General features: G+C 44.4%; 2 non-coding genes across 2 annotated transcripts; one reads left to right on the top strand and one right to left on the bottom strand.

Moving 5' to 3' along the window:
- Window positions 1–17,809: 17,809 nt before the first annotated feature.
- Trnas-cga lies at window positions 17,810–17,884 on the bottom strand. Its single transcript has one exon. It is a non-coding gene; the product is annotated as a tRNA-Ser (tRNA).
- Window positions 17,885–18,022: 138 nt separating this feature from the next.
- On the top strand, window positions 18,023–18,096 carry Trnas-cga. The gene has a single exon. It is a non-coding gene; the product is annotated as a tRNA-Ser (tRNA).
- Window positions 18,097–22,714: the final 4,618 nt, after the last annotated feature.

The following is a 22,714-nucleotide window of genomic DNA, read 5'->3' as shown; positions in this document are numbered from 1 at the left end:
TGATCTAGAGTTTCCAATTGGAAAGATGTGATGAGATCTGTGGTCCGATTCGCCACATGCGGACGGGCATTGTCTTGCAGCAAAACGATACCCTTGCTCAACTTCCACGGACTGTTGCTTTGATTCTGGTGTGACGTTGGCCACCCGTGTTTCATTGCCCATATCAGTTTGGCTTAAGAAATCATCACCGTCGTTCTGGTACTGCTCAAGGAAAGGAAATGCACTGTCAACATTTTCGGTACCCAACGTCTGCACAATTTTCAGTAATTCAAGTGCTCGGTCACAGTGACGTACAAAACACTACGAGAAACATTAGCAAAGTCATCCCGCAAGGACGAAATCGTAAAGCGTCTGTTTTCTCTCACCTTATTGTCCACTTCCTGCACCAAACTTTCACTAATGACCGAAGGACGCCCACTCCGTTGTTCATCGTGCACATTTGTGCAGCCATCTTTAAATGCTCTCACCCACTTTATTACCATTTCATCACTCATAATGTTTTCTCCGTAAACTGCACAGATCTCACGATGAAAATCGATCGGTTTTAGGCCTTTAGCACTATGAAATCTTATAACAGCCCGTACTTCACAGTCGGCGGGACTCACGATTATCGGAGGCATCTTAAACACTCAGTACACAACGTAAACGAGGAAGAATCAGACTGTAATGGCGTCAGTGCGTATAGATTAAGGTACAGGCTTTCATGTAAAAATAAAATTATTGGGATATCTTGGCACGTCTTTTTTAAATTTCAAAATGGTACTTACTTAAAAAACACGCCTTGTATATGGTATAACAATGCAGTGACTCTCCCTTCTGCAACCTACACGGTCACCAAGAGAGAGCAATAGTGAGTGACATTCAGGCGTGGCCCACCTAAGCAACTGTGCCACTCCCAAGTCCTAATTGAGCTCCATCTACAATTCGTTAAATAGTGTTCAGCAAATATATTATCCTTGCCTTAATTCCTTAGTGATATGTAACCAATGACACTTGTGATTATTATCAACTGAATTACGTCAAAGGTAGTATTCTGAAATTGTAACTGTAAATATGACTGACAATGGAAGTATGATGAGGCCAGGAGGCGTGCTCAGATGGCCTGACAGTTGTGGCTGCTTCTTGTGATGAGCAGGAAGTCCAGGTTTGTGTCCCACTCTGGAACAGATTTCCATCAGTCACGAAATTGTCATGTCATTATTGTGCTGGCAGTAAAAGACTCAGATTTTGAAACCTCTTCTTCTCCTTTACAGCTGCACACAAGCTGTTAATGTAATCTGTAAATACAACTAAACATGAATGAATAAGAATTAAGGATACTTATCTAAAATTAAAAAAAAAAAGTATCATAAATGCATCATGACATTGTGCACTCTCTGAAAATATTTATAATGTTGATGTCAAATTTTTATGTACTTAAAATTTGTTACCTCAGTCATATTTATATGTGGTTTTGAGACTGACAATAAATATTTTATCTAAAAAAATAAATATGATTTGTAACATAGTATCAGATTTATTATTTTTTGCTGCAATGTTCTTGTATTTTTGAACTGTCGTTTTTCTCTCTGACCCTTTGCCGCACAGGTAAAATCCCAGTGGGAGACCCAGGTGGAAGACCTGCCCAATCCACCCACCCGACACGTCATGCTCCGGCCCTGTAATAGGCTTCTCCTATTCCATCAGAGCCAGGCCACCTATGTGACAGCATTCACGTCATACACCAGTTGTGCTGCAACTTCTGCACAGCATTTTACGTGGGCAGGATCATCAGTCAGCTGTCCACCAGAATGAATGACCACCGCCAAACAGTGGTCGAGAGCAGAACTGATCGGCCAGTAGCAGAACACAATGCTGAGCGTAGGGTGCTCCGAATTCAACAATAGCTGCTTCACAACTTCTGCTGCTAGGATCCTTTTCTGAACTGTGTAGATGGGAGTTATCTTCACAATACAGCTTTTGATCATTTGAAAACGTGAAGTCTGTATATGAGTCAGCACTCATGTTTTGCATTTCACGAAACCCACTTATTCCCATGGTGGCGTACACCCAGCATGATGTTTGACTTTAAAAAATTGAGTCAGAGTGGACTTATTAAACAAAACTCATCATCAGTATACAGTACTGGCCATTAAAATTGCTACACCACAAAGATGACGTGCTACAGACGCGAAATTTAACCGACAGGAAGAAGATGTTGTGATATGCAAATGATTAGCTTTTTAGAGCATTCACACATGGTTGGCGCTGGTGGCGACACCTACAGCGTGCTCACATGAGGAAAGATTCCAACCGATTTCTCATACACAAACAAAAGTTGACCGGTGTTGCATGGTGAAATGTTGTTCTGATGCCTCGTGTAAGGAAAAATGCATACCTTCAAGGAATTTCTGACTTCCAGACTTGCCTCTCAATCCTTCTTAAGAAACCTTAATCCTACTCCCAACATCACCACTGCTGAAGCCCAGGCTATCCGTGATCTGAAGGCTGACCGTTCCATTGTCATTTTTCCGGCGGACAAGGCTTCCACGACTGTGGTACTTGATCGTCAGGAGTATGTGGCTGAGGGACTGCGTCAGCTTTCAGGCAACACTACATATAAAGTTTGCCAAGGTAACCCCATTCCCGATGTCCAGGTGGAGCTTCAAGGAATCCTCAGAACCTTATGCCCCCTACAAAACCTTTCACCTGACTCCATCAACCTCCTGACCCCACCGACACCCCGCACCCCTACCTTCTACCTTCTTCCTAAAATCCACAAACCCAATCATCCCGGCCGTCCCATTGTAGCTGGTTACCAAGCCCCCACAGAATGTATCTCTGCCTACATAGATCAAGACCTTCAACCCATTACATGCAGTCTCCCATCCTTCATCAAAGACACCAACAACTTTCTCGAACGCCTGGAATCCTTACCCAATCTGTTACCCCCAGAAACCAGCCTTGTAACCATTGATGCCACTTCCTTATACACAAATATCCCGCGTGTCCAGGGCCTCGCTGCGATGGAGCACTTCCTTTCACGCCGATCACCTGCCACCCTACTTAAAACCTCTTTCCTCATTACCTTAGCCAGCTTCATCCTGACCCACAACTTCTTCACTTTCAAAGGCCAGACATACCAACAATTAAAGGGAACAGCCACGGGTACCAGGATGGCTCCCTCGTACGCCAACCTATTCATGGGTCGCTTAGAGGAAGCCTTCTTGGTTACCCAGGCCTGCCGACCCAAAGTTTGGTGCAGATTTATTGATGACATCTTCATGATCTGGACTCACAGTGAAGAAGAACTCCAGAATTTCCTCTCCAACCTCAACTCCTTTGGTTCCATCAGATTCACCTGGTCTTACTCCAAATCCCATGCCACTTTCCTTGACATTGACCTCCACTTGTCCAATGGCCATCTTCACACGTCCGTCCACATCAAACCCACCAACAAGCAACAGTACCTCCATTATGACAGCTGCCACCCATTCCACATCAAATGGTCCCTTCCCTACAGCCTAGGTCTTCGTGGCAAATGAATCTGCTCCAGTCCGGAATCCCTGAACCATTACACCAACAACCTGACAACAGCTTTCGCATCCCGCAACTACCCTCCCGACCTGGTACAGAAGCAAATAACCAGAGCCACTTCCTCATCTCCTCAAACCCAGAACCTCCCACAGAAGAACCCCAAAAGCGCCCCACTTGTGACAGGATACGTTCCGGGACTGGATCAGACTCTGAATGTGGCTCTCCAGCAGGGATACGACTTCCTCAAATCCTGCCCTGAAATGAGATCCATCCTTCACGAAATCCTCCTCACTCCACCAAGAGTGTCTTTCCGCCGTCCAACTAACCTTCGTAACCTCTTAGTTCATCCCTATGAAATCCCCAAACCACCTTCCCTATCCTCTGGCTACTACCCTTGTAACCGCCCCCGGTGTAAAACCTGTCCCGTGCACCCTCCCACCACCACCTACTCCAGTCCTGTAACCCGGAAGGTGTACACGATCAAAGGCAGAGCCACGTGTGAAAGCACCCACGTGATTTACCAACTGACCTGCCTACACTGTGAAGCTTTATATGTGGGAATTTCCAGCAACAAACTGTCCATTCGCTTGAACGGACACAGGCAGACAGTGTTTGTTGGTAATGAGGATCACCCTGTGGCTAAACATGCCTCGGTGCACGGCCAGCACATCTTTTCACAGTGTTACACTGTCCGGGTTATCTGGATACTCCCCACTAACACCAACCTGTCAGAACTCTGGAGATGGGAACTTGCCCTTCAGTATATCCTCTCTTCTCGTTACCCGCCAGGCCTCAACCTCCGCTAATTTCAAGTTGCCACCGCTCGTACCTCACCTGTCATTCAACAACATCTCTGCATTTGTACTTCCGCCTCGACTGACATCTCTGCCCAAACTCTTTGCCTTTACAAATGTCTGCTTGTGTCTGTGTATGTGCGGATGGATGTGTGTGTGTATGCAAGTGTGTACCTGTCCTTTTTTCCCCCTAAGGTAAGTCTTTCCGCTCCCGGGATTGGAATGACTCCTTACCCTCTTCCTTAAAACCCAAATCCTTTCATCTTCCCCTCTCCTTCCCTCTTTCCTGATGAAGCAACCGTTGGTTGCGAAAGCTTGAATTTTGTGTGTATGTTTGTGTTTTTTTGTGTGTCTATCAACCTGCCAGCGCTTTCGTTTACATCATCTTTGTTTGGGAAACATTCCACGTGGGAAAATTATATCTAAAAACAAAGATGATGTAACTTACCAAATGAAAGTGTTGGTATGTTGATAGAGACACTAACAAACACAAACACACACACAAAATTCAAGCTTTCGCAACCAACGGTTGCTTCATCAGGAAAGAGGGAAGGAGAGGGAAAGACGAAAGGATTTGGGTTTTAAGGGAGAGGGTAAGGAGTCATTCCAATCCCGGGAGTGGAAAGACTTACCTTAGGGGGAAAAAAGGACAGGTATACACTCGCGCACACACACACATGTCCATCCGAACATATACAGACACAAGCAGACAGAGGCATAATTACAGAAACCAGTACCTGTAAGTTAGAAGTTCTGACACTGGCTGTTGAGACACTTGTCCCAATGTGACACAAGGCAGTGAATGGCTGTCTCATTAAACTTCTGTGGTTGCAATGTTAACCAGTTCTGTACATACAGCTGGATGTTGCCGTCCACACGGTGCAAGAAAGGTTATGCTGACATTCTTCTTTGACCAACATGGCCCCTTCTGATTCACTTCTTGCAGCACAGGACAATAGTGAATGCCCAGTGTTACTCACAAACCTTGACCACCCTTCGCCAAGCGATCATATCAAAACAATCAGGCAATCTCACCCGTGGGGTCACTCTGCTCCACGACAGTGCAAAGCCTCATACGGCAAACACAGTTGCGGCACTCCTACAGAGATTCGGATTGGAGGTTCTCGGCCACCCTCCATACGGTCTGGACCTCTCTCCCTGTGATTACACCATTTTTGGTCCTCTTAAAAAGGCTCTGTGGGGCAAACGATTTACCTAGGACGATGATGTCCAGCTGTATGTATGGAACTGGTTAACATCACAGCCCCGGGAATTTTATGAGACAGCCGTTCACCGCCTTGTGTCACAGCGGGACTTGTGTCTCAACAGCCAGGGTCCGCACTTCTAACATACAGGTACTGGTTTCTGTAATTATGCCTCCGGCTCATTTCTTTTTGAACGCCCCTTATACATAAAAGTGCATTTGTTGAAATAAAGATGTGACTGGAATGAAAATTACACCAGGAGTTAATAGAGAGTACTGTGAGTCACAACTTGATGCTAACACATTGCGTGAGTCACACACATACGTTGATCATACAACTCACCTATAACACATTACATAGTTCTTCCTCACGTGTTTGTCGGTCAGAGACTTCTTACATAGCTGTTAACTTGGTAATAGCTAGCAACAGACTCTGTAAATGTTTATCGTGTGCTAGCTCAATGCGGGCTCATTACATAGTTATCACCTATTTGCAAGCTCGCTCGGGACTGCAGATTTTTGGGTGGGATCAGATATTTAAGGACTTGCATATGAATACTGTTGGATTTTGGAAGCTATGTTTTTGTTTATGACTCTCAATGGTTGAAATTTACTACAGTGGATGACTATATTCACAACATTGACTTGGTTTACATAATGAGTAGTTAATTAGTAATTTACAAAGGTTAAAAAAACTATTTGTTATCTCTACTCTAGGAATTCAATCTTACAAGTAAAGCTGCCATATTTGAAACTATGCAGATTCTTAATTAGGGGCTTGAAAAGTTAATAAGGGTGTCAACCAGTACAGAAAAATTAAGGCAACTAAAGTATGTCAAAATTTTGAAACTAACAGGTGTAGTGGCTCAAAAGGCAACATTAATTTTGGGTGGATTTAAACTTAATTACAGTTCTCTGTTAATTTAATTAGTGTCAGGAAAATTAAAACATAATCTCAGAAGATTGAAAAAGGAGACAGTATTGGTCGTATATTTTTTACTATTGCAAAATCGATTTTCAGTCACTGAGTGACCATCTTCAGTGCTATATTGTGAAGATGGTCACTCAGTGACTGAAAATCGATTTTGCAATAGTAAAAAATATACGACCAATGCTGTCTCTTTTTTCAAGTATACCTGTTATCCAGTCGTAGTGCACAAGACAACATGGAGTCGCCAATCAATAATCTCAGAAGCGTTTGAGATACGTATAGCGGCCACATGATGAGATCCTCACTCACCACTTTTATTCAATGTGGTCCTGGACAACATTATCAAACAGTGCGAAGAAAAAGTAAAATGCATGGCTTAGGAGAAAAGAGAACCACCTGTATGAATGTCAAGAGCTCAGATGGAAATCCAGTTCTAAGCAAAGAAGGGAAAGCAGAAAGGTGGAAGGAGTATATAGAGGGTCTATACAAGGGTGATGTACTTGAGGACAATATTATGGAAATGGAAGAGGATGTAGATGAAATGGGAGATATGATACTGCGTGAAGAATTTGACAGAGCACTGAAAGACTTAAGTCGAAACAAGGCCCCGGGAGTAGACAACATTCCATTACAACAACCGACAGGCTTGGGAGAACCAGTCCTGACAAAACTCTACCATCTGGTGAGCAAGGTGTATGAGACAGGTGAAATACCCTCAGACTTCAAGAAGAATATAATAATTCCAATCCCAAAGAAAGCAGGTGTTGACAGATGTGAAAATTACCGAACTATCAGTTTAATAAGTCACAGCTGCAAAATACTAACACGAATTATTTACAGACGAATGGAAAAACTGGTAGAAGCCGACATCGGGGAAGATCAGTTTGGATTCCGCAGAAATATTGGAACACCTGAGGCAATACTGACCCTACGACTTATCTTAGAAGAAAGATTAAGGAGAGGCAAACCTATGTTTCTAGCATTTGTAGACTTAGAGAAAGTTTTTGACAATGTTGACTGGAATACTCTCTTTCAAATTCTAAAGGAGGCAGGGGTAAAATACAGGAAGCGAAAGGCTGTTTACAATTTGTACAGAAAGCAGATGGTAGTTATGAGAGTCGAGTGACATGAAAGGGAAGCATTGATTGGGAAGGTAGTGAGACAGGGTTGTAGCCTCTCCCCGATGTTGTTCAATCTGTATATTGAGCAAGCAGTAAAGGAAACAAAACAAAAATTTGGAGTAGGTATTAAAATCCATGGAGAAGAAATAAAAACTTTGAGGTACACCGATGACATTGTAATTCCGTCAGAGACAGCAAAGGACTTGGAAAGGCAGTTGAACGGAACAGACAGTGTCTTGAAAGGAGGATATACGATGAACATCAACAAAAGCAAAATGAGGATAACTGCCACAGCGTCTAGCATTGAGAGAAATGGTGATTGTGTCGAAAAATAGCTAAATGTTCAAGCTGTAAAATGATGTAAACCATTCTAGAAATGAACAGGTCTATGTGCTTATAGAAAAATAGGAGACCTTTCTTTTGGGATTACCCTCGTATGTTGGTGGCAGTAGAGTCATTCAGCAGTCAGCTTCAAATGCCAGTCCTCTAAATTTTCTAAACAGTATTTCTCAAAATGAACATCATCGTCCCTCCAGGGATTCCTATTTCAGTTCCCAAAGCACACCTGTAACATTTATGTGTTGTTCGAAATGGTAACATCTAGCAGCCCGCCTCTGAATTGCTTCAATGTCTTCCTTCAATCCGACCTGGTATGGTTCCCAAATACTTGAACAGTTCTCAAGAATATGTTGCACCAGCATCCTACAGGGTGTTTCAAAAATGACCGGTATATTTGAAACGGCAATAAAAACTAAACGAGCAGCGATAGAAATACACCGTTTGTTGCAATATGCTTGGGACAACAGTACATTTTCAGGCAGACAAACTTTCAAAATTACAGTAGTTACAATTTTCAACAGATGGCGCTGCAAGTGATGTGAAAGATATAGAAGACAACGCAGTCTGTGGGTGCGCCATTCTGTACGTCGTCTTTCTGCTGTAAGCGTGTGCTGTTCACAACGTGCAAGTGTGCTGTAGACAACATGGTTTATTCCTTAGAACAGAGGATTTTTGTGGTGTTCGAATTCCACCGCCTAGAACACAGAGTTGATGCAACACGACGAAGTTTTCAACGGAGGTTTAATGTAACCAAAGGACCGAAAAGCGATGCAATAAAGGATCTGTTTGAAAAATTTCAACGGACTGGGAACGTGACGGATGAACGTGCTGGAAAGGTAGGGTGACCGCGTACGGCAACCACAGAGGGCAACGCGCAGCTAGTGCAGCAGGTGATCCGACAGCGGCCTCGGGTTTCCGTTCGCCGTGTTGCAGCTGCGGTCCCAATGACGCCAACGTCCACGTATCGTCTCATGTGCCAGAGTTTACACCTCTATCCGTACAAAATTGAAACGCGGCAACCCCTCAGCGCCGCTACCATTGCTGCACGAGAGACATTCGCTAACGATATAGTGCACAGGATTGATGATGGCGATATGCATGTGGGCAGCATTTGGTTTACTGACGAAGCTTATTTTTACCTGGACGGCTTCATCAATAAACAGAACTGGCGCATATGGGGAACCGAAAAGCCCCATGTTGCAGTCCCATCGTCCCTGCATCCTCAAAAAGTACTGGTCTGGGCCGCCATTTCTTCCAAAGGAATCATTGGCCCATTTTTCAGATCCGAAACGATTACTGCATCACGCTATCTGGACATTCTTCGTGAATTTGTGACGGTACAAACTGCTTTAGACGACACTGCGGACACCTCGTGATTTATGCAAGATGGTGCCCGGCCACATCGCACGGCCGACGTCTTTAATTTCCTGAATGAATATTTCGATGATCGTGTGATTGCTTTGGGCTATCCGAAACATACAGTAGGCGGCGTGGATTGGCCTCCCTACTCGCCAGACATGAACCCCTGTGACTTCTTTCTGTGGGGACACTTGAAAGACCAGGTGTACCGCCAGAATCCAGAAACAATTGAACAGCTGAAGCAGTACATCTCATCTGCATGTGAAGCCATTCCGCCAGACACGTTGTCAAAGGTTTCGGGTAATTTCATTCAGAGACTACGCCATATTATTGCTACGCATGGTGGATATGTGGAAAATATCGTACTATAGAGTTCCCAGACCGCAGCGCCATCTGTTGTTGAAAATTGTAACTATTGTAATTTCGAAAGTTTGTCTGCCTGAAAATGTACTGTTGTCCCAAGCATATTGCAACAAACGGTGTATTTCTATCGCTGCTCATTTAGTTTTTATTGCTGTTTCAAATATACCGGTCATTTTTGAAACACCCTGTGTATGCGGTCTCCTTTACAAGTGAACCACTCTTCCCTAAAATTCTCCCAATAAACTGAAGTCGACCATTCACCATTCATACCACCATTCCCACATGCTTGTTACATCTCGTGTAGTTTTGCAACATTACACCTAGATATTTAAATGACCTGACTCTGTCAAGTGGCATACTAGTAATACTGTATCCAAACATTACAGGTTTGTTCTTCCTACTCATCCACATTAACTTACATTTCTCCACCTTTACTAGCTGGCAGTTCACACACCATCTGGAAATTTTGTTTAAGTCGTATTGTATATTCCTACAGTCACTCAACTTTGACACCTTACCGTACACCACAGCATCGGCAAACAACCGCACACCGTTTCCCAACCTATCCGCCAAACCATTTATGTATACAGAGAACAACAGTGGTCCTGTCAGACTTCCCTGAGGCACTCCTGACGATACCCTTGTCTCTGATGAACACTTGCCATTGAGGTTCAAATGGCTCTGAGTACTATGGGACTTAACATCTGTGGTCATCAGTCCCCTAGAACTTAGAACTACTTAAACCTAACTAACCTAAGGACATCACACACATCCATGCCCGAGGCAGGATTCGAAACTGCGACCGTAGCAGTCGCGCGATTCCGGTCTGAGTGCCTAGAACCGCGAGACCACTGCGGCCGGCACTTGCCATTGAGGATAACATGTTGGATTCTTTTACTTAAGAAGTCTTTAAGCCACTCACATATCTGTGAACTTATTCCATATGCTCATACCTTTGTTATCAGCCTTCAAAGGGGCACTGTATCAAATGCTTTCCACAAATCTAGAAATATGGAACTGGCTTGTTGCTCTTCATCCATAGTTCGCAGTATATCATGTGAGAAAAAACAGAGTGGAAAAATTGAAGTATGCAGGGGAATATCTACAAACTGAATGATCAGACAAGGCATCCAATATAGAATGAACAGAATAACTTGTAAAAACATATAAACTGACATGGACACAATTTAAACCTATCAAGAAAGGCCAACTAAGGCACTAGAATGAAGTTGTGTCAGGAGCACTCTGCACATCGGAAACAATTAGGGATCACAAGGACAGAAAAGACAGAACATAAAATCGTTAGAAAAACTTTTGGAGCTGTAAACAGAGATGGATGAAAAGACCAACCAAAGAATCATAGCAACACACAGACATGATCAGAAAACACTTTCTAATGTTCTATCGACACATACATAGAATGCACAATGACAGACTCACAAAGATTATTTTTTATGCAGTAAAGAACTCAATCAAAAAACCAAATGACTCCGAGAAACAGAAGACCTAAAACAATCAGGAATCAATATAAAAATAATAAATGGAAGCCACAAATTCAGAAACAAAATTGGGAAATGAAATTTTAAGTACGAGGAGCGTTTGAAAAGTCCATGCAAAGCTCGAGAGATGGCACTACCAGCGCGTATCAAACTCTTAGCATCTTTGGAAACAATGCACACCAAGTTTCAGCCATATTGGTCTATTTCTTTGTGTTTGGCATTTGTGTGAATCAAGGAAGGCGAGTGGTTGTCAAAAATTAGACGAAAAAGCATTTCGTGTGGTGATTAAACATTACTTTATGAAAGGCAAAATGGCTCAGGAGACTAAAGAGAAGCTTGATAAACATTACGGTGACTCTGCGCCTTCAATTAGAACAGTTTATAAGTGGTTTCAAAATTTTCGGAGTGGCCATATGGGCACAAGTGATGTTGAACGTTCTGGACGCCCTGTGGAGGTTACAACTCCAGAAATCATTGATAAAATCCGTGATATAGTGATGGATGACAGAAGAGTTAAGGTGTGTTAGATTGCTAGTGCTGTGGGCATCTTGAATGAATGGGTACATAATATTTTGCATAAACAATTGGACATGAGATGGGGGTCTGCGATTGCTCACGCTTGTCCAAAAACAGAATCGTGTGAAGTGTTGCAAGGATGGTTTGCAGCTGTTCAGGAAGAATCTGCAGGATTTTAAGTGTCGTTTCGTCACTGTGGATGAAACATGGATACATTACTATACTCCTGAGATCAAAGAACAATCAAAACAACGGGTTACCAAGGGAGAATCTGCTCCAAAAAAGGCGAAGAACATTCCTTTGGCCGGAAAGGTTATGGCGACTGTCTTTTGGGATTCGCAAGGGATAATCCTCATCGACTATTAAAAGGGTAAAACTATTACAGGTGCATTTTATTCATTGTTATTGGACCATTTGAAAACCAAACAACAAGAAAAACACCAGTGATTGGACTCCAAAAAAGTCCTTTTCCATCACAACAATGCACCAGCTCACACCTCAGCAGTTGTGGTCGCAAAATTAATGGAAACAGGATTCCAACTCATTTCATATCCCCCTATTCTCCATACTTGACTCCCTCAGACTACTATTTGTTCCCCAATTTGAAGAAATAGCTGGCGGGACAGAGATTTTATTCAAATGAGGAGGTGATTGCAGCAACTAATAGCTCTTTTGCAGACTTGGACAATTCCTATGATGGGAAGGGATCAACAAATTAGAACAGTGTTGGATGAAGTGTATAAGTCTAAAAGGGAACTATGTTGAAAAATAAAAAAAAGGTTTATCCCAAACACGTAACTAGCTTTTATTATTGCACGGACTTTTCAAACGCCCTCGTATGTAGCCTACACTCAGTTCTTAGCTATGGAATTCTTCTCTGGGTACAATTGCACAAAATATGAACACATTCTTCAAATTATAGTTGAGCTCTTCGTAAAAATCTGTTCCAAACACTGTGGATTTTAACTACACCATACAAGTGTATTTGTCAATCAGTTGTACACATCAAAAATAACATTCATAAGTCCTACACAAACAGCTCTGTCCACAACAGTGGAACAAGATCTAGACTGAACTTTCATTTACCAAGAAAGAATAAAAACAAAACTCGAAACAGCATTTTCTATCAACGAATAAAACTGTACAATAAACTGCCCAAGGAGATTAAAGAGGTAACGAAAACAAACTTACTAATACCTTATCTCTTTCTGAGCTCAACATGTCACTTGTTACAGAGGGATGCTGACTCAGTTTTTCAGGCTAGCAAATGGGAAATTGATAGTTTTGTAAAACCTCGTTGCCCATTCTGTGAAGACCTCATCGTTACTGCTGTGAGGCCGAGTTGTCACTGATGTTATGCTGAGGCAAACTTGTGGGTTATGAAACAGCTTCTGGTACAGTGCACTGCTAAGACAATTTCTCCCTGCCGTTGTCACACAGCTATGCCCAACAGTCAGGTAGCAGGATAGGAGAACGAAGGTTCTAGAACACTCCAACAAATTAGTAACAAAGCCACACAAATGAGTTAAAAAGGTTTACTTATCTTTGTGACTGGTTGAATATTGAAGTCTGTAACACTGCTTGTAATATAGCACAAAAAAAGTCCCTCAATGGCTAAGTGCAAATAATCATAGGTTAACTTCACAGTATACGGTAAATGCAATTTACAACTACTGTCTGTTCACTTCTAAGAGTTCACTAAAAGATGTTCCCTGTCAAAGTTATAACCTGGACGATGATCTAAAATCAAATGGATGAAAGCTGCTCTTCTATCTTCCGAGCAGGGTTCTGTCTGTTTTCGTTTTTCGAATAATGACTTTTCTGGAGACTAGAAATCTACTCTGTAGGAATCAGCATGGGTTTCGAAAAAGACGGTCATGTGAAACCCAGCTCGTGCTATTTGTCCACGAGACTCAGAGGGCCATAGACACGAGTTCACAGGTAGATGCCGTGTTTCTTGACTTCCGCAAGGCGTTCGATACAGTTCCCCACAGTCGTTTAATGAACAAAGTAAGAGCATATGTACTATCAGACCAATTGTGTGATTGGATTGAGGAGTTCCTAGATAACAGGACGCAGCATGTCATTCTCAATGGAGAGAAGTCTTCCGAAGTAAGAGTGATTTCAGGTGTGCCGCAGGGGAGTGTCATAGGACCGTTGCTATTCACAATATACATAAATGACCTGGTGGATGACATCGGAAGTTCACTGAGGCTTTTTGCAGATGATGCTGTGGTGTATCGAGAGGTTGTAACAATGGAAAATTGTACTGAAATGCAGGAGGATCTGCAGCGAAATGACACATGGTGCAGGGAATGGCAATTGAATCTCTATGTAGACACGTGTAATGTGCTGCGAATACGTAGAAAGATGATCCCTTATCATTTAGCTACAATATAGCAGGTCAGCAACTGGAAGCAGTTAATACCATAAATTATCTGGGAGTATGCATTAGGAGTGATTTAAAATGGAATGATCATATAATGTTGATCGTCGGTAAAGCAGATGCCAGACTGAGATTCATTGGAAGAATCCTAAGGAAATGCAATCCGAAAACAAAGGAAATAGGTTACAGTACGCTTGTTGGCCCACTTCGGTTCGTTACAGGATCATTTAATAATCGCGAAAGCGTTACGGAGATGATAGATAGACTCCAGTGGAGGACTCTGCAGGAGAGATGCTCAGTAGCTCGGTACCGGGTTTTGTTAAAGTTTCGAGAACATACCTTCACCTAAGAGTCTAGCAGTATATTGCTCCCTCCTACGTATATCTCGCGAAGAGACCGTGAGGATAAAATCAGAGAGATTAGAGCCCACACAGAGGCATACCGACAATCCTTCTTTCCACGAACAATACGAGACTGGAATAGAAGGGAGAACCGATAGAGGTACTCGAGGTACCCTCCGCCACACACCGTCAGGTGGCTTGCAGAGTATGGATGTAGATGTACGAGGTGCGGCTAGAAAAAAAACCGGAGTGATGCTGGAAAAAACATTTATTTACAATTATTTACAATTTAATGTTATCTCCTTCAATGTACTCTCCTCCTCGGTCTCTACACCGCTCCATACGAATTTTCCACAGTTCATAGCAATGCTGCAGATCATTTTCGGTAAGTCCATACATTACTTCCGTCGCTTTTTCTTTTACTGCTTCAACAGTCTCAAATCTAGTTCCTTTCAAAGCTGACTTGACTTTAGGGAAAAGAAAACAGTCACAGGGGGCCAAATCAGGTGAGTATGGTGGATGATCTAAGATGGGAATGTTGTGTTTTGTCAAAAACGTCTTCACTGACAACGCACTGTGAGCTGGGGCATTGTCTTGGTGAAGGATCCATGACTTTTTTCTCCACAAATCGTTCCGTTTTCTCCGTACTCGCTCACGTAGGGTAGCCATGACGCTAATGTAGTAATGCTGATTCACTGTTTGTCCCTCTGGTACCCAATCAATGTGCACAATCCCTCTGATGTCAAAAAAAACAATCATCATTGCCTTGAATTTCGATTTTGACATTCGTGCTTTTTTTTGTCGTGGAGAACCAGGAGTTTTCCAATGCATCGATTGGCGTTTAGTTTCGGGATCGTAAGTAAAAAACCACGATTCATCGCAAGTAATAACATTTTGTAAGAAGGTGGGATCACTTTCAATGTTTTCCAGGATGTCAGAACAAATCATTCTTCGGCGTTCCTTCTGTTCAATTGTGAGACACTTTGGAACCATTTTTGAACATACTTTGTTCATGTCGAAACTTTCATGAAGAATCTGCCAAACACTTTCCTTGTCAACTCCTGTTAACTCATACACTGCTCTGATTGTTAAACGGCGATCTTGTCGAACAAGTTTACCGATTTTTTCAATGTTTGCATCAGTTTTTGCTGGCAATGGTCTGCCAGTGCGAGTGTCATCACTGGTGTCTTCGCGGCCATCTTTAAATCGTTTAAACCACTCAAACACTTGTGCTCGCGATAAACAATCATCGCCGTACACTTGTTGTAACATTACAAACGTTTCACTTGCAGATTTTCCTAGTTTGAAACAAAATTTGATGTTAACACGCTGTTCTTTCTGCACACTCAACATTTTCCGACGCACAGACAAAACGTCAACTACTTAAAACAGACGCCACGGGCAGACTGGGTGCAGGAGGCAGATGAAACTCGAGCAGTAGGCGGAGCGAGAGTCACGTGACAGGCCACGCGACTTTCAGCCTTATTGCATTCGTTTTATTGTTTCACCAGTACTAGTCCGGTTTTTTTCTAGCCACACCTCGTAGATGTAGATGTTTGGTTATTGGCAGATTGTCCTCAACCGGCAGTTGCCTGAGGCAAAGTCGATATCTTCATCCTCAGTGCCGCCCGTGACACCGTGGGAACTCGTGCCACTGGCACTAGCTCGCATCTTTGCACCTGTCGTGCTTTTGCCTTGGCTGTGTCTTTTCAGGATGACACAGCAGTTAGTGGGTGTAGTGCTGTGAAACAATTTGTGTATAACAGCCTATGCGGAGCGTGTGCAGTGACTGGGAGTGAGAAATGAATGGACAGTGTAGCACTAGCCTTTTTCTTTGTTAAATAGCTGCTTTGCTAATCAGTACTGTACACTAGGGGAAAGCCAAATGAGGAAGCACCGTTGTTAAATAGATCAGCCTTGTACTTGGGAGGATGGAGGCTCCAATCTTCATCCAAGCATCCTGAGTTAGGTTTGCCACGGTTTCCCTTCATTACTTCAGGCAAATGCCAGGATGTTTCTTTCTGTAAGGCCACAGCTGACTATCTGTCCCATCCTTGCCAAATAAGACCTGTAAGCAGTGTGCGATTTGCAGGGGGGGATGGGGGGATATCCCCCCCCCCCCCTCTGCATCAGACCATCCCCTCCTCTGGCTTTAGTTTATGCATCCCAATCTGGGATGTTTATTTCCCACGCACTGGAGTAAAACTTTACATATAATTTAAATTTGTGGAGCCGAACACTGAAAGTTTTTAATACATTCTTACTATTAATACTATTAATGTGTTTGCTTATTAATTTTGAAAAAGTGTTATGTAGTAGTTAAGCATTTCAAAATATTTAGAACTAAATCATCGTTCTCATGTTGTCATTGTTGCTTTCGCCTAAGGTGCGTCATCCGTTTACTTGCGAGGGAAGTAGTGTGTCAGTCATACCGCAGCAGCCGTACCGCAGAGTTGGGTGATGTGGGGGCTGAAGTTCCCACCCCGGGCCCTGACACAGGGTGGCGACCGGCCCGCTACCTGTGCGAACATTCACCGTTAGGCCAGCTTTTGGCAACGGTATGGCGCGGAGTAACCCGCCTGGGACGAAAGCACACATTACTAAATAACGCACCATCGTCTGCTTCTAGTTCCTAGGATACTACTTCGTGGACCTTCTTTAAATACTCTTCTCTTCCACCATCGGTTTCTTTTCCTTTGGTTTTCATTTCCGTTGTTAGCTGCATCTGCAAGTACCAAGTAGGCCGCCGCTGCGATACTTTGCCATCCTTTATACTGCAAGACCGACACACGTGTGGCACAAATTCTGTTGCTCTGGTATAAATTAACCTGCCGCACGCAACATACGCCGCAAGATGTTGCCTGTTGTAGCATGCTACAACACGACGCACGCCACATTTCTGTAGCATGCCACTATGTGGCAAGACGTCGCCCCAGCGTAAACGTGGCTTTAGAGACAGGTCTGTATTGTATGGTGGATGTGACGTGTTGCATACGAAACTAAAACCTGCAATCAGGTCCAAACGTCGTGGAAAACTCTGAAGAGGTGTCATCCTGCAGCAAGATAACGCTCGCCCACATTCTGCCAAACGGACAGCCGACGCAATAAAGGAGTTGAGATTCGTGGTGCTGGAACATCCACCATACAGTACAGACCTCGCTCCAAGTGATTTTCACATGTTTGGACCCTTAACGGAAGCAGTACAGGGAAGAAGATTTGAAATTGATGAAGACGGCATTGCTGCGGTGCAAAATTGGTTACAGATGCAACCGAAAAACATATTTTCTGATGAAATAAAAAAAAAAACTTGTAAAACGTCGAGAAAACTGCATTGAAGTCTAGGGAGGCTACGTAGAAAAACAACTCATGTTACGAGAATGAGATTTTCACTCTGCAGCGGAGTGTGCGCTGAAATGAAACTTCCTGGCAGATTAAAACTGTGTCCCCGACCGAGACTCGAACTCGGGACCTTTGCCTTTCGCGGGCAAGTGCTCTACCAACTGAGCTACCGAAGCACGACTCACACCCGGTACTCACAGCTTTACTTCTGCCAGTATCTCGTCTCCTACCTTCCTGCGAGCTTCTGTAAAGTTTGGAAGGTAGGAGACGAGGTACTGGCAGAAGTAAAGCTGTGAGTACGGGCCGTGAGTCGTGCTTCGGTAGCTCAGATGGTAGAGCACTTGCCCGCGAAAGGCAAAGGTCCCGAGTTCGAGTCTCGGTCGGTGCACACAGTTTTAATCTGCCAGAAAGTTTTAACTCATGTTACGGTTTTCTATCATCAGAAGAAGTACAGCTTTTCACAAATGTGCCTTTACTTTTTGAATTCCCGTCGTATACCTGTATGTAGATGATTTTGTAAATAAGCTTTACCAATAATGTACTTTTAAAGATACAACAAGGGATGGCTTTTCTGATAGTGCATACGCGTGAATAGTGAGTTTCGCCATTAACATCTATTTATAAATAACTGTTTAACCATGGGTAATGCCACGGTCCAAGCTAGTAACATATGTAATTATACTAACCGCCTAAGACATCCCCCCCACTGGTAAAAGCACAAATCGCACGCTGCGTGTAAGAATGTAAATGACTGTGTACAAGTTGTTTCAGAAGTGTTGGTGAATAATTCATACACGGAAAGTACAGGCTAAAAGTAGCTAAAAAGCTCCAATAAACATCGGTCTGCAAATCAACCTTTGCTGAGGTATCACATTAATTTGAGTTGGAAACCAACTGCAAATGCCCTGGATACCACAGTATTTACATTGGTATCTCAAAGCATGGGAACGACTATCTGTTTGTTTACACATGCGTGACTACTTCTCTTTCCCCCTCAGTGCATTGTGCCGGACTGGCCTCAGCCGCCTCACAATCGAGTACAAATGTGAAGGCACAACGGACAGAGGTTACACCAACGAACAGTACACTGGCATGAACTTCACGTATGGCAAAGCAAATGACGATGGCCTTGAGGCTGCACAACTGCCTCTCCAAAGGCAGCCCGACAGGCATACATTTAGCCGATTACATCAGTGCCTCACAGAAACTGGGACTTTTGCACACCATGTACAACCCGGTCGGCCCCCAGATCCATTACACCCATTGCTGAGAAAAGGGTGTTCTGGCGGGGCTTACAAAACGTTGTTTCGAAAGAGACTGGTTTTGAAGCTTTAATAGACAATGGTATTTGTAAAAGAAGTGCCAAATATGGGCCTACACTATTTTCACCTCCTCGCGAATTTCGTCATTTTTCCGACGAATAAGCGTATTACTGGAAAATAGTATGCGAATTAAATTTTGTATTCCACATTACTGTGCACAGAGCTGTTGCGTATTAAGTGTCATGTTCGGCATACATTTACACTCCTGGAAATTGAAATAAGAACACCGTGAATTCATTGTCCCAGGAAGGGGAAACTTTATTGACACATTCCTGGGGTCAGATACATCACATGATCACACTGACAGAACCACAGGCACATAGACACAGGCAACAGAGCATGCACAATGTCGGCACCACTACAGTGTATATCCACCTTTCGCAGCAATGCAGGCTGCTATTCTCCCATGGAGACGATCGTAGAGATGCTGGATGTAGTCCTGTGGAACGGCTTAGCGCCTCAGTTGGACCAGCGTTCGTGCTGGACGTGCAGACCGCGTGAGACGACGCTTCATCCAGTCCCAAACATGCTCAATGGGGGACAGATCCGGAGATCTTGCTGGCCAGGGTAGTTGACTTACACCTTCTAGAGCACGTTGGGTGGCACGGGATACATGCGGACGTGCATTGTCCTGTTGGAACAGCAAGTTCCCTTGCCGGTCTAGGAATGGTAGAACGATGGGTTCGATGACGGTTTGGATGTACCGTGCACTATTCAGTGTCCCCTCGACGATCACCAGTGGTGTACGGCCAGTGTAGGAGATCGCTCCCCACACCATGATGCCGGGTGTTGGCCCTGTGTGCCTCGGTCGTATGCAGTCCTGATTGTGGCGCTCACCTGCACGGCGCCAAACACGCATACAACCATCATTGGCACCAAGGCAGAAGCGACTCTCATCGCTGAAGACGACACGTCTCCATTCGTCCCTCCATTCACGCCTGTCGCGACACCACTGGAGGCGGGCTGCACGATGTTGGGGAGTGAGCGGAAGACGGCCTAACGGTGTGCGGGACCGTAGCCCAGCTTCATGGAGACGGTTGCGAATGGTCCTCGCCGATACCACAGGAGCAACAGTGTCCCTAATTTGCTGGGAAGTGGCGGTGCGGTCCCCTACGGCACTGCGTAGGATCCTACGGTCTTGGCGTGCATCCGTGCGTCGCTGCGGTCCGGTCCCAGGTCGACGGGCACGTGCACCTTCCGCCGACCACTGGCGACAACATCGATGTACTGTGGAGACCTCACGCCCCACGTGTTGAGCAATTCGGCGGTACGTCCACCCGGCCTCCCGCATGCCCACTATACGCCCTCGCTCAAAGTCCGTCAACTGCACATACGGTTCACGTCCACGCTGTCGCGGCATGCTACCAGTGTTAAAGACTGCGATGGAGCTCCGTATGCCACAGCAAACTGGCTGACACTGACGGCGGTGGTGCACAAATGCTGCGCAGCTAGCGCCATTCGACGGCCAACACCGCGGTTCCTGGTGTGTCCGCTGTGCCGTGCGTGTGATCATTGCTTGTACAGCCCTCTCGCAGTGTCCGGAGCAAGTATGGTGGGTCTGACACACCGGTGTCAATGTGTTCTTTTTTCCATTTCCAGGAGTGTACTATACGAGATATAACACTTCAAAGTTTACATTTTCTTCCTGCCACCATTTTCATGTCCAACTTTGATTCAAGTTACCTAGCATTGTTAGCCCACATTGGATAATAACATACACTGTAAAACCATGGTATTTCTAATGAGCCCAGTTTGGAGAGTTTTACAGGACGTAATTTTTCGTAAAATCCTGTTGAAAACAGCGCATTTTTTTTACTTTTTTACAAAGTTTTAAAATATGCTCTTCATTTAATCAGTATTGGCAAATGGCACATAAGTGAAACTTTATATCTGTTTCTTGAGCTCTTAGGTTACTACATGCCAAGTTTCATGTTCGCCTTACGTTTAGTCCCCGAGGTATAAGAAGCCAACTTAAAAATTTTTGGGCTACTTTGTTTAAAATTTTCCAGCTGAATATGACTCATAAAATTCTTTTCATTGCTATTATAGAGAGATTGCATACAGTTGTACAAGACGGCCAAATTTCATTTCTTTCAGTAAAGTATTTCCCGAGATATAGCAGTTCAGAGTCGCCAGCAATTTACACTCACTCTGCTGAATGTCGCGCATTGTGTCAAATATCTGACTATATTTCGGCCAGTACTGTTCCGACGAACGTCGAACTTGCATCAGTGTTCATCGGGGACGTGTGCAAATGTTCATATATAATTTCGTGGAAATTTGCGGTGGTAGTTGACACGGAACGAGGAACTTGATCGCGAAGGCAAAGGTCGCGAGTTCGAGTCTCCGTGTTGCATACAGTTTTAATCTGGCAGAAAGTTTCATCTCATCGCGTACTCCGTTGCAGAGTGAAAATTTCATTCGGCAAACATCCCCCAGGCTGTGGTCAGGCCATGTCCCCGTAATACCCTTTCTTCCACAAGTGGTAGCCCTGCAAGTTTTGCAAGAGTGTTTCTGTAAGTTTGGACGTTCGGACATGAAGCACCGGAGGAAGTCTGTGAGGAGGGCTCGTGAGTCGTGCTTGGGTAGCTCAGTTGGTACAGCACTCGCAAACCGGGACATATACAGGGGACAGGCAAAATAATGTGAACAGTGGTAATAATAGGATTTGTTGAGTGGTACTTGAGTAAATAAATTAGTGAAATCAAAGTGAACTAGAAATTAGAATATAAATGGAAAACTTGGTTTAGTTTAGAGAGTTACATACTGGCATTCAGCGTGCAGAACAGCAGAACAGAAGAGACAATGACCGTGAAGTCAGCAAGTTCCACATAAGCGGGCGCTGTCGATTCAGCCGTCAGGGCATCGCCCGACCGGCTCACGTGTTTCTCAATTGTCGCATGTGAGCAAAGGCCCTCGCCTACATTCCAAGAGCCAATGACCGCCGTTAAGAAGATTCTTCGAGAAGCTTTTCAACGTGACGGAAGAGGCAATGACCGGCTCACGTGTTTCTCAGTCGTCAAATGCGATCAGAGGCCCCCGCCTACATTCCAAGAGCCAATGACCGACGTTAAGAAGATTCTTCGAGAAACTTTTCAACGTGACAGAAGAGGCAATGGCCGTGAAGTCGTTCACCTCCAGTGAACTGAAGTGAATAAATACGCGAGACGCGGTGGGCCCGACAGATGAAGACAGATGAAGACGGGGACGAAGACGAAGACGGAGACGGGGACGGAGACGAAGACGAGAGACAAAGGAAGAAAAGAAGAGGAGCAGTAGTTTTCAGTCAGTTTCGCTGCTGAAGACCGTCATGCAAGAAGAGACTGCATCATGCACAGACGCACCAAGTCCGCCGCTGTAGTGGAATAGCTAGCAGCAGCCGCGGCGCCAGAAGACAGAAGTCAAAAGGTATTTGAAGTCTGGTTTTTACGTACCCGGGTGACTCGTGAGGACGGGAAGGAGACGGCCTCACATCAGCAGTCACCTGTGAGCTGGGATGAAGAGCTGACAGCCGAAGACTGGCAAGCGGGAGTCCGTGGTTCGAGTCGGGACACTGGCCTTGCCCCGCCGCGCCGCTCCGCTGGCCGACGCAGAACACACGCGGCCGCTTAGAGAAGAGAAACACTGGGACGCCACATCCAAGGTATCACCATCCGATGCACGACTTCGCTCGCAATAATTAAA

Source organism: Schistocerca americana, chromosome 11 (assembly GCF_021461395.2).
Source record: "Schistocerca americana isolate TAMUIC-IGC-003095 chromosome 11, iqSchAmer2.1, whole genome shotgun sequence".
NCBI classification, from domain to species: Eukaryota; Metazoa; Arthropoda; class Insecta; order Orthoptera; family Acrididae; genus Schistocerca; species Schistocerca americana.
This window is presented reverse-complemented; position numbering and strand designations above follow the sequence as displayed.